This window comes from Leopardus geoffroyi, chromosome B2 (genome assembly GCF_018350155.1).
Source record: "Leopardus geoffroyi isolate Oge1 chromosome B2, O.geoffroyi_Oge1_pat1.0, whole genome shotgun sequence".
In the NCBI taxonomy this organism is placed as follows: Eukaryota; Metazoa; Chordata; class Mammalia; order Carnivora; family Felidae; genus Leopardus; species Leopardus geoffroyi.
The window spans coordinates 54728867-54745836 of NC_059332.1; the positions used below are offsets into that span (position 1 = coordinate 54728867).

Below are 16970 nucleotides of genomic sequence, written 5' to 3' on the forward strand. Positions count from 1 at the left end.
AGAAAAATCAAGATACTGGGTGTAATAACACAAGTCAACATAGTATGTAATTCAAGTCATGCTTGGAGATTTTGAATTTAACCAAAAAATAATTGGATCCATCACAGGTGCCAATGGTCAGAACGAGACCAAGTGGAGAATTAAGGAATGTACTTAAAAATCTTGGACTATATAAATAATACATGTGAAGCGCCATATCCAAATCATGTATCATACCTAACATGGCATAAGCAAATGTATCCTAGTGTAGTTACACAGGACTTTGCATTGTAACTTCAGAGAGTTGGTCAGGAAAGAGTAGTACCCAAGGACTCTGCAAATCAACATTGGAAACAGATGGTAGGAGCAGTTTGAACTTGAGCCAAGCTCTTTGGGTTACAAAGCACTTTTCAAATTCATTTTGCTATCCATAGAGAGAGATAAATCACACCTATTAACTTACCTAATTGTCCTTGGCTTGCAATGTGAGGTTCAGTCTTGTACTCCTTTAACTTTCATTTCATAACCATTTGAGACAGAAGACAGTATTTCACAAGATGCCTTGCAGTGGGCTAGTGACTTCTGTTCAATATCCTTAAGTTATTACTTAGAAAATACCAGAATTCCCTTAATACCGTTTATGTCAATTTGCTCAGCACATTGTTCTTTGTAGAACTGATGGCTTCCACTCCCCCTCCCCTACTTTTTTGAAGCCACCGTTAATATACCGGGGAAACAGACTCCGTTTGAACAGTTATCAAAGGACAATTATGAAATGTAAATATGAAAGGCTGTAATATGATGCCACAAATTAAAAAAAAAATTGTCCTCCCAAAACACTTAGAGCTTGGGTGCGACATGCCTGTTTCAGGAAATATTTTATAGGAGTATTTTATAAGAAATATTCTTGGAAAATCTAAACTACCTTTTCCTTTCCTCTTCTGCTTTTCCAAAGAGAACATTTTCCTCATATTATTTGCTGAGCAACTCTCGATTACGAAAAAATGGATCACTTGTGGAAGAAAGAAGTCCTTTTCTAGTTGGACAACTTGTTTAGAAATTGAAGTAAGAATATCTTACTCTTTTTTTTTTTTTTTTAATTTTTTTTTTCAACGTTTATTTATTTTTGGGCCAGAGAGAGACAGAGCATGAACGGGGGAGGGGCAGAGAGAGAGGGAGACACAGAATCGGAAACAGGCTCCAGGCTCTGAGCCATCAGCCCAGAGACGCGGGGCTCGAACTCACGGACCGCGAGATCGTGACCTGGCTGAAGTCGGACGCTTAACCGACTGCGCCACCCAGGCGCCCCAAGAATATCTTACTCATAATTGAGAGCAAGAATAGCACAAGTGTGCGGCACCTGGGTGGCTCAGTTGGTTCAGCATCTGACTTGGGCTGGGGTCATGATCTCGTGGTCTATGACTTCAAGCCCTGCATCAGGCTCTGTGCTGACAGCTCCCAGCCTGGACCCTGCTTCGGATTCTGTGTCTCCCCTTCTCTCTGTCCTTCCCATGCTCATGCTCTGTCTTTCTCTCTCTCTCAATAATAAATAAACGTTAAAAAAAAAGAAAAAAAGAAAAAAAAAAGAATAGTACAAGTGTGTCCAGTACAGAGTAGGGTCATGTTTGCCAAGACAGGAGATAGGTTATCTAATGAGAGATAAGGACTACCCAGGTTAATGTGCTGGCCAAAGGCTTAGAACGAAAAGATTGGGCCAAGACAGGACCTGGCACACTAAGTTTGAGAACATAGGCCCGGGGGCTTTATAAATTTTTTTTAAGTTTTATTTATTTATTTTGAGAGAGAGAGAGAGAGAGCGCACAAGTTGGGGAGGGACAGAGAAAGAGGGAAAGAGAATCCTGAGCAGGCTCTGTACCATCGGCACAGAGCCTGATGCGAGGCCCGAACTCATGAACTGTGAGATCATGACCTGTGCCAAGATCAAGAGTTGGAAGCTTAACCAACTGCACCACCCAGGCACCCCTAGTCCAGGGGCTTTCAATGGAATATTGGTTACTGCCGAGGGGCACTGTTGCTCTAATATGGCCCTGATGCTCCTCAAGTAATGACATCCTGCCTGGACTAGTTCTTGGCCTTCCTGGTATTCAGAAGACCAGTATCTAAACGTCCATCTTTCTTGTTTCATTGCACGTTCCATTGTTGCAGACAGTTCATCTGGTGGTTTGGGGCATATGTCCTGAGAGTTGGAGGAATGGAACTCATATTTGTTGACTGACATACTCTGGAGTGCTGCACACTGCAGCAGACAGTTGATATTCCCTAAGTCGTTAGTTTTTTGATTGTACAAATATTGCCGTTTCTTCAATATGTGAATACTGACTCAGACAATGTGTAACATTTCTTCAGTGTTTCAGATTAGAAATCTGAGAATTACTTAATTAGCTCAGCAAATATTTTTTTGGCTATCTACTGTGTTGGGCATTGGGTATAAAAAAGTGAACTGAAAGAGATGGTCACTTTCTTCATGACACTTACAATCCAGGGAGACAGATTAACTTTAAATAAATAAACCCCTACAGATATATATAATTACAAATTAAATAGTAATTTATAGTAAATACTATTACAGAAAAAGTTTAGGGGAGTATGAAAGGCAATAAGAGTGAGAGGGACATAATTTATTGTTTATTTATTTTTAATTATTCATTTATTTATTAATTAATTTAGATTGAGGAGTGAAGGAAAGCCTCTCATGAAGGTGACTTTATTTATTTATTTATTTATTTATTTATTTATTTATTTATTGAAAATGTTTATTTATTTTTGAGACAATGCGAGAGACAGAGTGCAAGCAGCGGAGGGGCAGACAGAGGGAGACACAGAATCCGAAGGGGGCTCCAGGCCCTGAGCTGTCAGCCCAGAGCATGACGCGGGGCTCGAACTCACAAACTGTGAGATCATGACCTGAGCCTAGGTTGGATGCTTAACGGACTGAGCCACCCAGGCGCCCCAAAAGTGACATGATTTAGATTCTAAATTTCTGTGTTAGATTTATAACTAATCTCTTGCTTCCATTTTCTTTTGCCTTTGCTCCATCTTGCAGATCATCTATTTAGATTTTTTTTTTAATCTTACTTTAATTAAGGCATCTAAGAGTTTGAAGGGATATTTAGAGGTGATGTAGTATAAATTGCTGTTATTAGTCAAGGTGGATGAATCACTATTACAACCCCTAAATTTTAGTGGCCTAATACAATAAAGGCTTGTTTCTTGCAGGCTCACAGTGTAATGCAGTTTGGCAGGGGAGTGTCTCTATGTAGTCATTTAGTAGTTCAGGTCACTTCCATTTAGTGGGTCAGTTACCCCCTAGGTTTTCACCTCCTCCACTGGAACCATCTCAAATTTCCAAAAGGGAGAATTCGAATATCTAACTTGGATGAGATGCTTTCTTGGGTCCAAACAACTGAGCCATGAAGAGGGGCTGGTGAAGTACTTTAAACATGGGTACAGGGGTACCTGGGTGGCTCAGTCAGTTAAGCGTGTGACTTTGCTCAGGTCATGATCTTGCGGTTCATGAGTTCGAGCCCCAGCTTAGAGCTTGGAGCCTGCTTCAGATTCCGTGTCTTCCTCTCTGGCCCTCACCTGCTCACACTCTGTCTCTCTCTCTCTCTCAAAAGTAAACAAATATTTTAAAAAATGTGGCTGCAGTGGTCATTTTTTGAATTGGACCATTTACACAGAAGGGGAAATGAGCCGGGCAGATACCATCCAACCAGGTATTATTCATGCAGCCATTTTTACTTCATATGACAGATCTTCACATATTTGAAGAAAATAGCCAGTCATCTTCTTTCTCATGAGCTTCATTCTTTTCTTTTCAGGGTAAACATTGTCTGTTTTCTGCAGCTTGTGCAATTCAGGTTATTTAAACTAGCTCATCAACATCCCTCCTCACATTTCAATTGTGAACTTCCTTCAAATTTCCTCCAAGAAGACGTCCTTAATTAACTCCAGTCCTTAATAATTATTCTTTAGTTCTCTGGGACGCCTGGGTGGTTCAGTTGGTTAAGTGTCTGACTTTGATTTTAGCTCAGATTGTGATCTCATGGTCATGGGATCCAGCCCCAGGTGGGGCTCCATGCTGACAGCATGGAGCCTGCTTGGGATTCTCTCTCCCTCTCTCTCTGCTCCTCCCTTGGGTGCATGTGCATGCATGCATGCATGCATGGTCTCTCTAGCTCTTTCTCAAAGTAAACATTTAATAATTATTCCCTTGTGCTCAATTCCTACATGACTTGATCCACCCAACCAAGTGACCCTTAACCTTGCTTGTACTTTCGCATAGTGTTAACCTTTAGCTCTTAAAATTCTATGTCTTGCCTTGCACCCTTCACAAAAAATAACTCAAAATGAATAATAGGTCTAAATGTAAAATGCAAGAGTGCCTGGGTGGCTCATTTGGTTAAGCATCCAACATGTGATCTTAGCTCAGGTCTTGATCTCAGGGTCGTGAGTTCAAGACATGCCTAACTTAGAGCTCACTTAACGACAAAAACAAATAAAACAAAATATAAAATGCAAAATTATAAAACTCCTAGAAGATAACATAGGAGAATACCAAGCTGACTTTAGGTATAATGATGTTTTTAAAAATACAACACCAAAGGCATAAACCATGAAGTAAACAATTGAGAAAGTGGGTTGAATTAAAATTAAAAATTTCTCCTCTGTGAAAGACAATATCAAGAGAATTAGAAGACAAGCCACAGCCTGGGAGAAAATATTTGCAAAAGACACATCTGACACAAGACTGTTATCCAAAGTATACAAAGAACTCAATACTCAGCAGTGAAAAAGCAAACAACCCAAGTAAAAACATGGGTCAGTGGTTTTAATATACCCCTCACCACAGAAGATGTACAGATGGCAAATAAGCATATGGAAAGATGCTCCACATCATATGTCATTGGGGAAATGCAAATTAAAACAACAATGAGATATCACTACACACCTATGACAAGGCCCAAAATCCAGAACACTGATAACTCCAAATACTGGCAAAGATGTGGGGAGCAACAGGAAATCTCATACGTTGCTGATGGGAATGCAAAATGGCATAGCCAACACATTTTGGTGAATGTCTTGCGAAACTAAACATACTCTTATATAATACAGCAATTGTGCTCCTTGGTACTTACCCAGAGGAGTTGAAGACTTACGTCTGCACAAAAACCTGCACATGGATGTTTATAGAAGCTTTGTTTATAATTGCCAAAACTTGGAAGCAACCAAGATGTCCTTAAGTATGTGAATGGGTAAATAAACTATGGTACATCCACACAAGGGAAATGTTTAGTGCTAAGAAGAAATGAACTATCAAGCCATGAAAAAAACACGAAGAAAACTTAAATGCATATTACTAAGTGCAAGAAGCCACTGTGAAAAGGCTACATACTGTATAGTTCCAACTATAAGAAATTCCGAAAAAGGCAAAATATGGAGACAATAAAAAGATGAGTTGTTTCCAGGGGTAGGAGTAGGGAAACATGAATAGGCAGAGCACAGAAAATTTTTAGGACAGTGTAAATACTCTGTATGATATAATGATAGGTCATTATACTTGTGTCTCAATCCACAGGATGTAAAACACCAAGAGTGAAGTGTAAAGTAAACTATAGACGTTGAGTAATTATGATACACCAATGTAATTTCCCCCTTGGTAAAAAACATACCATTCTAGTGAGTGATATTGGTAATAGGCGAGGTTATGCAGTTGTAGAGACAGGAAGTATATTGGAAATCTCTATATCTACCTCTCAATTTTGTGTTTGTGTGAGAGAGAGAGCAGGGAAGGGGCAGAGAGAGCGGGAGAGAGAGAGAGATAGAGAGAGAGAGAGAGAGAGAGAGAATACCAACAGGTTCTGCACTGACAGTATGGAGCCCAACATGGGGCTGAAACTAATGGACTGCAAGATCATGACCTGAGTTAAAATCAGCGTCAGACACTTAACCGTTTGAACCATGCAGGCACCCTTCACTCTGAGTTATATTGATCAGAAAGGAAATCTGTTTTATTGAAGGGAAGAAATGTATTCACTTTAGTAGTTATTAGAAACAGAATATGTTAGATCAGTAAATTCAGGAGGGACATTGGAAGTAACAGACAAGATAAAGAGGATGAGGTTCTCTAATGTTTACATTACTGTGACTCCAGTGCAGAGAGCCAAGAACAAAGCTGAAGTTTAGCCAGGAGGAGAAGGTCCAACTGTAATTGAACTCTGCAGGTGCTGTTCCCAGTTTTTGAAATTTCAGGATCTCCTCCTCAATCTCCTAAAACAACAACAACATGCAAATGAAGTAAATAGTAATTAGGTGTGACATAACCTGTGTAATTAAGGCTGAAGCAACACGTGGTGTGGTTAGCTTCATTTGGAGAACCATCTCAGTGGTGATTTGGGAGGGGTATGTATCACAGCAAAGGAAGAAACCATGAGTATAAGTTTATACTAACTCCGTGAACTTAAGTGCTTTTTAGGTACTGTGGGCTTGTTAATATGCTACTGGACCTATTTGGTTAGTTTAAGGATAAACTGAAAAACATTAGTCCATGTGGCCATGTCTGTTCCATCTGAAAACTGTAAGTGTGGGAGTGAACATTTTCTCCACGTTCAGCCCTGGAACACCATGACACTTATCTTCTTGCTGGTTTTTATGAATGAAACAGGATTAATAGCTACCAATTATATGTAATTATTAATAGTATAATTATGGTTATTATAAAATATTGCTGTTACAGTTATTAATTCAGCTTGCCCTCTTGTATACTCCTGTCCCCAGTTTCTGTCAGGATGGCTGAGCCCATGCAAGGGCTTAGGATAGGAAGGAAGAGAGTCAACATTCAGGGCTGCCTCTGGAACCCTTCTTCCATTGCAAACAAACCCCTCTATTGCCCCGGCTTTTCTTCATAATGCTCCCTCTATTTTATGGCTTTAACTGAAATCTGAATCCCACAGATGACTAAAGAAAAGGCTGTGATGGTAAATGGGTGGATGCTGACCCGTTGTTCAGCTTTGTTTGTAGCTACTTCTAAACCGACGGTGGTCAAACCTTAGCAAGCCTCTGCACCACTTGGAGGGCTTCTTAAAACACAGATTTCTGAGCCCACTGCCAGCTTCTGATTCAGTAGATCTGGAGTGGAGGCTAGAGTTTGCATTTCTTTTTTTTTATTTAATATATTTTTTTTAACGTTTATTTATTTTTGAGACAGAGGCAGAGCATGAACGGGGGAGGGTCAGAGAGAGAGGGAGACACAGAATCGGAAGCAGGCTCCAGGCTCTGGGCCATCGTCAGCCCAGAGCCCGACGCGGGGCTCGAACTCAGACCGTGAGATCGTGACTTGAGCTGAAGTCGGACGCTTAACCGACTGAGCCACCCAGGTGCCCCTAGAGTTTGCATTTCTAACAAGTTCCTAGGTGGAGCTGGTGTAACTTATCTAGGAACTAGACTCTGAGAACCACCATTGGAAATCATTACTCCTTTATGCTGGTGAAAATGTTCCTCTTCCTTTGATACCTTTGACATAATGCCATGCACTCTCCAACTTGTAGTTGCTGTCTACTGACATTCCAGTCACCCCATACACACACTCTCAGAAGATCTTATGGCACTATGAAATAATAGAAAAAGTAAGGGTGCTTGGGTGTCTCAATCGGTTAAGTGTCTGACGCTTGATTTTGGCTCAGGTCATGATCTCATGGTTTGTGAGATTGAGCCCCGAGTCAGACTCCGTGCTGACAGCAAGGAGCCTGCTTGGGATTTTCTTTTTCTCTCTCTCTCTCTGCCTCTCTCCTGCTCTCTCTCTTTCTTTCAAAATAAATTTAAAAACTTTAAAAAAATGGAAAAAAATATATTGGTCTCTGCCCCTGGTTCCTGGCACAGGGCTCCTACAACCCTTGTGATTTCCTAAATGATAAGAACACAAGGAGCACCTCTTGCTCTAATATTTGTCTTTGACCTCCATCCCTGGCACAGGTCTCCTAAAACCCTTGTAAATTCCTAAAGAATAAGAGCACTGAGAACATTTTTTGTTCTATTGAGGTGACTCTGGGTGAGTTCCTGGATGGCTCCAAGATAGGCACTGGTCCCCAGAACAACCAATCCAAGATTAAAAGCTTAGAATTTTCAGGCCTACCCCACACTCTCCAGAGAGGGAAGAAGGGCTGGAAACAGTAAATAATTGATCATGCATACATGAGGAAGCATCCATAACATTCCAGTAGTGTTTGGGTTCAGGGAGCTTCTAGGTGGGGAACACATGAATACCAGGAGGATGACATACCTCAACTCCATGGGGACAGAGGCTTCTGCACCAGAAATGCTACCACACTTCACCCTATGTTTCTCTTCATCTGACTATTCATCTGTATCCTTTATCATATCCTTTAAGAAACTGACAAACCGAAGTGTTTCCCTGAGTTACGTGAGTTGCTCTAGCAAATGAACCAAACCCAAGTTGGGGGTCTTTGGAACCTCCAATCTATAGCCAGCTGGTCAGAAGTCCAGGTGATAACTTGGATTTACAACTTGCATTTGATGTGTGTTTTGCATCAGGGGAGGGGGGGGGGCAGTCTTGTGAGACTGAGGCCTTAACCGGTGGGATCTGACACTATATCTGGGTAGATAGTATCAGAACTGAGTTAAATTGTAAGATACCCAGCCTGTATCCCAGAGAATCGCTTGGTATGGGGAAAAGCCTCCACATAACTGGTAACCAGAAGTGACCAGAAGTGAAGTGTTCTGGGTAAAAGTAAAGCAGACTCCTAGGAAAGAAACACACAGGGAAGAACTGGATTTTCCCCACAGAAGGAGGAAAACGAGTTTTCCTGTTATAAATGCCCAGTTCACTGTCTTCCCTGCTACTCCAGCTCCCGAGGTTTTCTGAGGAGTTTCAGCATCCAGGGGACCTTTTAGCATCCTAGCTTTCAGAATGTATTTACCTCCTCAGGTCCATAGATTTTCCCTTCAACTCTTTTTTTTTTTTTTTTTTTTTTAAAGTAGGCTCCATACCCAGGGCAGAGCCCAATACGGGACTTGAACTCATGACCCTGAGATCAAGACTTGAGCTTAAGAGTCAGACACTTACGTAACTGAGCCACCCAGGCACCCCAATTTTCCCCTCAACTCCTTTTTTTAAGTTTATTTATTTTGAGAGAGAGAGTGAGAGAGCGCGAGACTGTGCGTGTGCAGGAGAGGGGCAGAGAGGGAGGGAGAAAGAATCCCAAGCAGGCTTTGCTCTGTCAGCTTGGAGCCCTACTGGAGCTTGATCTCACAAACTGTGAGATCATGACCTGGCCCAAAATCAAGAGTCGGACTCTTAACTGACTGAACCACCCAGGTGCCCCTTCCCCAACTCTTAAATCTCATTTCCATTACCCACTTGGAGAGTTACAGCTGAAGTTTATCATCACTCTGAGCTTCTCTACCACATACAATGTGAATTTTACTTTTTTTCTCTGTACCCCTAACATCTACTCTTAATTCTTGCATCTCTCTGCAACTCCACTGACTATTTGAGCACAAGGAGAGCTTGATCCCCTTGATCCCTCTATTTAATTCATCTTTTACTCCCTGCTTGGCTTCTCACCCTTCTCTATACAGCTTGGAAACCACAGTTGATCATTAGAATTGCTCTCAGTTTATTTGCAATCTTTCTACCACTCTTTCTAGTGACCAATGCTGTGTCATTGCCACAACCTGTCATTTCCATTTTTCAATGTGCTGGCAGAGGTGATAAGATATAAACACACATAGCTGCAATATGCAGCGGTATTCCATAACAATTATAAGCATAATACAGAAATCCATGACCTTGTAAAGGTGGGAAAGAGCACATCTAGTTAACAATGATCAGAAAAATCTTCAAGTCTATTATGGAAGATACAAATATGAGTAAAACACTACTAGAACCTAACACACTTTAAGCATAGGTATGGTAATTTATATTAATTTCAGTGATAGAACCTAGCAGTTCTTAGAAAGACAATTAATGAGTTGCATCTCCTCTAGTATGACTCTGTCCATTATGCAGTGCGGTGTGAAAAACCTTAAGGGTGCTCAAGTGAATAAATTTTAAAAAGCAATTTATCACCTCGTGTGTGGGTCAATACTCACATATATTTGTTGTATAAATATAGAAAAATCTGGGGAGGATAAATACTGTCTTGCTTTACCCCTCAGTATATTGTTTTCATTTGTGATTAGGTGAATGCTCCCCTTTACAATGTAAACTTTTCCAATAAAAACAAAAATATTATTTTGGAGAAGAAGGAAATTAACTTGCTTTTGGCAAAAAGTAGTAGAAATAATATGTCTTATATTTCCTGAGGACCTTCCATATGTCAGGCAAATGTTACTTTATTTATCTGTCACCGTCTCCCTGCAAGGCTGTAGTAGGTAGGTAATAGGGCGCCTGGGTGGCTGGCTCTTAGTTTTGGCTCAGGTCATGATCTCATGGTTCATGAGTTTGAGCCCTGCATTGGGCTCCGAGCTGGCAGTGCAGAGCCTGCTCGGGATTATTTCTCTCTCCCTCTCTCTGCCCCTCCCCTGCTTGCACTCCCTCTCAAAAATAAATAAATGAAACAAAACAAAAAGGGCTATAGTAGGTATTATCTTCATTTTTCAAATGGGACTGAAAGAAATTATTGTAGTTCATCAATTCTGAGATGACATTTTAAAAGAATACTTGAATGGGGGCACCTGGGTGGCTCAGTTGGTTGAGCATCTGACTCTTGATTTCTGCTCAGGTCATGATCCCAGGGTTGTGGGATGGAGCCCTGCTTCTGGCTCTGTCTGCAGTGTGCATGGAGCCTGCTTAGGATTCTCTCTCTCTTCCTCTGCCCCTCTCTTGCACTTGTGCTCTCTCTCTCTAAAATAAAAAAAAAATTAATTGCATTATTAATAATTAAATAATTATAATTATAATATTTAATATTATAAATAAATATTTATTTATTTATATAAATATAAATATATTTATATTTACTATAAAATAAATAATTAATAATTATAATTATTAATATTAAATAATTATTAATTAAAAATAAATTGCATTATTTCTTCTTTTTTTAAAGTTTTAATTTATTTTATTTAGTAATTTCTACCCCCAACATGGGCCTCAAACTCATGATCTTGAGATTAAGAGTTGCATGCTCTTCTGACGGAGCCAGCCAGGTGCCCAACCACATTCTTTTCTAATAAAAACAGACTTTTTGCTCCTTCTCCAAATTTTCTTTTTCTCTCCCTCTTATACACACACGCACACACATTCCTTCCCCCTTTCTCTCTCACATGTCCTTACATCTCAGTCCAAGCTAAAAATATCCTGCTCGTAAGATGCTCTGCCTTATGTCAAGCCTTACGCTTATTTTGAGTTTAGCCATGATGAACTTCATCTGTCTAACTGATGTGTTTGTCTCCTTTCTCCTGCTAAATTACTCAGTTAATCTGTTTGGTTCAATTCCATTTTACCCACAACCCTTTAGAATCAGGTGCCTTGGCAGTGGGGAAGAAGCTAATATCTCTTATAAATATGGTTAATTGGACAAATTAATTCTGGCTGATAAAATAAAGGTGTTTTTATTTTTCTTGGGCAAGGTAGCTGCCCTAGGCCAGTGCTTCTCAAACTGGGCACACCACCTTAAACACTTAGTCTACCATCTTGGAACATCAATTTTGGTTGAAGATTTGCTTGGAGGGGAAGTAGGACATTGAAAAATGTAAACCAAACTCTTTGAGGGCAGATTTTATCTTAAAGCAAATGTGAATTATCAAATAGAATGAAGTATCCATATGCATTTTTAAAATATATTTTTAAAATTTTTATTTAAATTCTAGTTACTAAACATATAGTGTAATATTTGTTTCAGGAGTAGAATTTTTTTTTTTTTTTTTTAGAGCCGTAAAGAGGGGTGGTTAAAAAAAAACACAACATTTGACATTAAAAATATCAGAAAAGTGGAGGGGTGAGGGGAGGAGGGAGGGAATACATAGGAACAAGGAAACTTTTGAGGGTGATGGCTATGTTCGCTGTCTTGATTGTGGAAGACAGGTTAAGATTTATTAAATTGCACATTGTGATTATGGATTTTATTTTATGTCAATTGTACCTCAACAAACACCTAGTGCTCATCACAACTAGTGCCCTCTTTAATACCTATCACCTATTTAGCCCATCTTCCCACCCATCTCCCCATCAAGCAACCCTCAGTTTGTTCTCTATAGTTAAGAGTCTCTTATGGTTTGCCTCTCTTTTTTTCCCCTTCCCCTATGTTTGTCTGTTTTGTTTCTTAAATTCCATGTATAATTGAAATCGTATGGTATTTGTCTTTTTCTGACTGACTTATTTCACTTAGCATGATACACTCTAGTTCCATCCACATTGTTGCAAATGGCAAGATTTAATTCTTTTTGATGGCTGACTAGTATTTCATTATATATATATATATATATATATATATATATATATATATATATATACAACATCTTCTTTAACCATTTGTCAGTCGATGAATATTTGGGCTCTGGCTATTGTTGATAATACTGCTATAAATATTGGGGGTGGATGTGCCCCTTTGAATCAGTATTTTTGTATCCTTTGGGTAGTGCAATTGCTGAGTCATAAGGTAATTCTATTTTTAACACGTTGAGGAAACTCCATACTGTTCTCCAGAGTGGCTACACCACTTTGCATTCCCACCAACAGTGTAAGAGGTTTCCCCTTTCTCTGCATCCTCACCAACATCTGTTTTTTCCTGAGTTGTTAATTATAGCCATTCTGACAGGTGTGAGGTGATATCTCATTGTGGTTTTGATTTGTATTTCCCTGATGATGAGTGATGTTGAGCATCTTTTCATATGTCTGTTAGCCATCTGGATGTCATCTTTGGAAAAATATCTGTTCATGTCTTCTGCCCATTTCTTCACTAGGTTATTTGTTTTTTGGGTGTTGAGTTTGTTAAGTTATTTACAGATTTTGGATGCTAACCCTTTATCAGATATGTCATTTGAAAATATCTTCTCCCATTTCATAGGGTGCCTTTTACTTTTGTTGATTGTTCTCTTCTCTGTGCAGTTTTTTTTTTTTTTTGTCTTGATGAAGTGCCAATAGTTCATTTTTGCTTTTGTTTTCCTTGTCTTTGGAGATGTATCTAGTAAGAAGTTGCTCTGGCCGAGGTCAAAGAGGTTGCTGCTTGTGTTCTTCTCTAGGATTTTGATGATTTCCTGTCTCACATTTAAGTCTTTCATACATTTTGAATTTATTTTAGTGTATGGTGTAAGAAAGTGGTCCAATTTCATTCTTCTGCCTGTCTCTGTCCAGGTTTCTCAATGCCATTTGTTGAAGAGAGTTTTTCCATTGAACATTCTTTCCTTCTTTGTCAAAGATTAGTTAGTCATATAGTTGTGAGTCCACAACGCACAACTTGTTGAAGAGAGTTGCAGAGAGTTTTTCCATTGGACATTCTTTCCTTCTTTGTCAGAGATTAGTTAGTCATACAGTTGTGAGTCCGTTTCTGAGTTTTCTATTCTGTTCCATTGATCTATATATGTGTTTTTGTGCCAGTGCCATACTGTCTTGATAATTACAGCTTTGTAATACAGCCTAAAGTCCAGAATTGTGATTCCTCTCACTTTGCTTTTCTTTTTCAAGATCGTTTTGGCTATCAGGGTCTTTTGTGGTTCCATAATGCTGGTGGTATTTTGATAGGGATTGCGTTAAATGTGTAGATTGCTTTGGGTAGCACAGACCCAAAGCATGGAGTGTGGAATTCCATGAGCATGGAATGCTTTTCCATTTCTTTGTGTCCTGTTCAATTTCTGTCATAAGTGTTTATAGTTTTCAGAGTACAGATCTTTTACCTCTTTGGTTAGGTTTAGTCTAGGTATCATGGTTTTGGTGCAATTGTAAATGAGGCTGATTCCTTGATTTCTCTTTCTACTGCTTCATTGTTGGTATACAGAAATGCAACAGATTGATGCACATTGATTTTATATCCTGCAACTGTACTGAATTTGTGTATCAGTTCTAGAAATTTTTTGGTGGAGTCTTTGAAGTTTTCTACAAAGAGTATAATGTCATCTGCGAATAGTGATAGTTTAACGTCTTCCTTGCTGATTTGGATGTCTTTTATTTCTTTGTGTTGTCTGATTGCTGAGGCTAGGACTTCCAGTACTATGTTAAATAAAAATGGTGAGAGTGGATATCCTTGTCTTATTCCTGACTGTAGAGGAAATGCTCTCAGTTTTTCCCCACTGAGGATAATATTTGCTGTAAATCTTTCATATATGACCTTTATGATATTGAGGAATGTTCCCTCTATCCCTACTTTGTTGAGGGTTTTTAATCAAGAATGGGGGCACCTGGATGACTCAGTCAGTTAAGTGTCTGACTTTGGCTCAGGTCATGATCTCACAGTTCATGGATTCCAGTCCCACATCGGGCTGTGTTGACATCTCAGAGCCTGGAGCCTGCTTTGGGTTCTGTCTCCCTCTCTCTCTGCCCCTCCCCTGCTCATGCTCTGTCTCTATCTTTGTTAAAAATAAATAAACATTAAAAAAAAACTTAAAAAAAAAAAAGAATGGATGCTGTATTTTGTCAAATGCTTTTTCTGCATCTGTTGAAAGGGTCCTATGGTTCTTATCCTTTCTTTTATTAATGTGGTGTATTACATTGATTGATTTGCGAATATTGAACCAAACCTGCAGCTCAGGAATAAATCCCACTTGATTGTGGTGAATGATTCTTTTAATGTACTATTGGATTTCATTTGCTAGTCTTAATGAGAATTTTTGCATCCGTATTCATCAGGGATATTGGCTGGTAATTCTCTTTTTTACTGTGATCTTTGTCTGGTTTTGGAATAGGTAATGCTGACCTTGTAGATGAGTTTGGGAGTATTCCTTCCATTTCTCTTTTTTGAAACAGTTTGAGAAAAATAGATATTAACTGTTATTTAAATGTCTGGTAGAATTCCCTGGGAAGCCTTCTGGTCCTGGACTTTTGTTTGTTGGGAGATTTTTGATTAAGGATTCAATTTCTTCACTGGTTATGGGTCTGCTCAAATTTTCTATTTCTTCCTGTTTCAGTTTTTGTAGTTTGTGAGTTTCTAGGAATTTATCCATTTCTTCCAGATTTCCCAGTTTGTTGGCATATAATTATTCATAATATTCTCTTATATTGCTGTATTTCTGTGGTGTTGTTTGTGATCTCTCCTCTTTCATTCATGATTTTATTTCTTTGGGTCCTTTCTTCTTTTTGATAAGTCTGGCTAGGGGGTTATCAACTTTATAAATTATTTCAAAGAAACAGCTCCTAGTTTCATTGACCTGTTCTCCTGTTTTTGTAATTTCTCTCTCTATATTTTTCCTGCTCTAATCTTTATTATTTCCCTTCTGCCGTTTTTTTTTTTTTTTTTTCTTTGCTGTTCCCTTTCTAGCTCCTTTTTAAGGTTAGTTTGTATATTTGAAATTTTTCTTGCTTTTTGATGTAGGCTTGTCTTGCTATGTACTTACCTCTTCTGACCACTTTTGCTGCATCCCAAGAGTTTTGGACTGTCACATTTTCATTTTCGTTTTTTTTTTTTTAATTGTTTATTTATTTTTGGGAGAGAGACAGAGCCCAAGTGGGGGAGGGGCAGAGAGGGGGACACAGAATCTGAAGCAGGCTCCAGGGTCCAAGCCATCAGCACCTGAGCCCCAACGTGGGGCTCAAACCCATGAATTGCAAGATCCATGACCTGAACCAAAGTCAGATGCTTAACACACTGAGCCACACAGGCCCCTCTCATTTTCATTTTCATTTGCTTCCATGTATTTTTTAATTTCTTCCTTAATTTCCTGGTTAACACATTCATTGCTTTGTAGCATGTTCTTTAACCTTCATGTATTTGTGGTCTTTCTAAATTTTTTCTTGTGATTGACTTCAAGTTTCATAGTGTTGTGGTGTGAAAATGTGAATGGTATGATTTCAATCTTTGTGTACTATTGAGGGCTGGCTTGTGACCCAGTATGTTATCTATTCTGGAGAATGTTCCATGTGCACTTGGGAAGAATGTGTATTCTACTGCTTTAGGATGGAATGTTCTGAATATAGCTGTTAAGTCCATCTCATCCAGTATGTCATTCAAAGCTATTGTTTCCTTGTTGATTTTCTGCTTAGATGATCTCATTTCTGTAAGTGGGGATTTTAAGTCCCCTACTTTTATTGTATTGTTATCAATAAGTTTCTTTATGTTTGTGATTAGTTGATTTATATATTTGGGTGTTTCACATTGGGGGCATAAATACAATTGTTAGATCTTTTTGGATAGACCCCTTTATTATGATATTATGCCCTTCTTCATCTCTTGTTACAGTCTTTAGTTTAAAATCTAGTTTTTCTGAGGATGCCTGGGTGGCTTAGTTGGTCGACCATCCATCCGACTTTTGATTTTGGCTTAGGTCATGATCCCATGGTTTGTGGATTGAGCTCCACATTGGGTTCTGTGCTGCCAATGGGTAGCCTGCTTGGGATTCTCTCTCTCCCACTCTGCCCCTCCCCTGCTCAAGTGCATGCTCTCTCTCTCTCTCTCTCTCTCTCTCTCTCAAAAATAAATATTTTAAAATAAAATCTAGATTGTCTGATATAAGTTTGGCTACTTTGGCTTTCTTTTGACATCCATTAACATGATAGATCCATCCCCTCACTTTTAGTCTGCTGGTGTCTTTAGGTCTAAAGTGAGTTTCTTGTAGGCAGCATATAGATGGATCTTGTTTTATTTTGTTTTTGTTTTTCTTAGGTTTATTTATTTATTTTGAGAAAGAGGGGGTGGGTAAGGGCAGAGAGACAGAGAGAGAGAGAGAGAAAGTATCTCAAGAAGGCTCCGCACTGTCAGCATGGAGCCCAATGTGGGGCTTAAATACACAAACCATGAGATAATGACCTGAGCTGAAGTCAAGAGTCAGACGCTTAACTGATTGAGTCACCCAGGCACCCT

General features: G+C 39.2%; 1 long non-coding RNA gene across 2 annotated transcripts in view; it reads left to right on the forward strand.

Moving 5' to 3' along the window:
• The first annotated feature begins 934 nt into the window (after positions 1-934).
• Positions 935-16970, forward strand: part of LOC123608552 — a 33794-nt gene continuing 17758 nt past the window's right edge. For both annotated transcript variants that reach the window (XR_006717292.1, XR_006717291.1), the window contains exon 1: positions 935-1044. This is a non-coding gene — a long non-coding RNA (uncharacterized LOC123608552). The remainder of the gene's footprint in view (positions 1045-16970) is intronic.